This window comes from Ptychodera flava, chromosome 13 (assembly GCF_041260155.1).
Source record: "Ptychodera flava strain L36383 chromosome 13, AS_Pfla_20210202, whole genome shotgun sequence".
NCBI lineage: Eukaryota > Metazoa > Hemichordata > Enteropneusta > Ptychoderidae > Ptychodera > Ptychodera flava.
Window position 1 is genome coordinate 15,997,461 of NC_091940.1, and position 1,820 is coordinate 15,999,280.

Genomic DNA, 1,820 nt, shown 5'->3' on the forward strand with positions numbered 1-1,820 from the left:
TGTCTCGCACGTTAGTCTGAAGATCGTTCCCCTGGGACAAGCATTTTGACAATACATCCATAAACCCTAGTCATTAGAGTATTCTGTAGGATTAGGTCTGAGACTTACGCCCCCTCCCCAGATATACTCAGTAGAAAATTGTCGCCATTCACGTCACCGTTACGTCATCACGTCAGCGAGACGAAGAAAAAAGTCGAACTTGGTGGACAAAGAGCGAGTCTTGATCGAAATGTCATGAAAGGGTCAGCACTGTGAGTGACGTAACGCGTAGATCGATCGGTATTGTTTGTCAGATCATTCATCCATTTATCACTGTGCGTTTCAATCCATGACGCCTGTGTTGTTGATGCACACTACAGACGAAAGCACACTCCCCCTGACGCACGGTTGAGCATAGTTGACGTACATCTTGCGAAAATACCGTGTAAATAACGCTTAGTTAGTGCTTGTTTTCAAACTTGCACTGTGTGCAATTAATGTGTTACCGTCTGAATGCTTTATCAAAGGCACAGTTGGTCGTTGACCGGTGATAGAGGGACCGCGTTGAGACGTTTGCCGTTGGATTACAGACCTTCGAGAAAGGATCCACGAAACAGTGTACCCGGTCACTAGACTTCAATCTACACACGCACAATGGGTCGGGGTTCAAAATTTCAAATATGCTCACAATAACTTTGTTGTTAAAATTCCGGTATAAAGGGAAGGGACATGATAGGAGACTGGTCTAGTAATAGGGACTGAAATACTATCGTGACTTACATTCTTTAAGATGGCGTGAATAAAGTATGCGAAGCATTCACGAACGGAGAAAAGCTCATAGACAAGCTCATCGAGAAGTTCAAATTTGGAAAACGTCATAAAATATCCGCAGTCGAAGTGACCGAATAATGCCAAAAAGGTGATACCATTTTTTGCCATTTTCTTTTCACGCATCTGCGATCGTCAGGTATCAGTGATGAAGATAAAATGTTACAGAGATCATTCACTTTGACCTTTAGGGATATTCGGACCCTCACACTCTTACAAAAATTTTGAGTTTACCAACTCACAATACCTATACACTAGTGACCAAATCATAGACGAAACCATGAATGATAATGATGTAGTAGTGTGAGAAAGTCATGATCACGGATGAGATCCACACGTACAGAGTATGATATGATGAGTTTTCATTTCAATTGTATGTAAATAACAGATTGCGTATGGGAGGTGTCTTCACCAGCATAAGCACAGAAGGGACAACACCTGGCACTATATGTAACACTCTTGTATGAGAAATAAACGGTGTTATCTTTGAAGGCTTCGAGCCATGCATTACTCTCTGTATCGACGTCCTCTCCCGTGGCGGTGAGCAGTAATAGTAGGAAGCACAGACAAGGGGAAACACAAAGGCTGACTTCGACAAGTGCCAGTGGACACTTAACTGGAAGAGTTAGTTTTGCGAGAAAACCTGTCGTATGCAATTTTCCCTTTTCCAGAAAAAGTATCCGAATATTTGTGAAAATTCAGACAATGTATAAACCATGTGTATATAATTTAAGGAATATTTTCTCTCCTTCACAATATATCTTTTTCAAATCTCTCTTTTTCCTATAATGGACCACAGTCTTGAGATTAAACCCGAACTGTTGAGGTTAGATGCCATCTGCAAAGGCCAAATACCAAGCAAACAAACATACTTGAGATGATTCCGAGACAAAAAAAAGAATCCGAAAGAAGCTTTCAGCCTCAAAATTTGCCTCGGCCATGTGATGACGTCATTCAACTACGCACTGACAGGATATTCCATCGCGGCTGATCGATACATTTCACTTCGGACG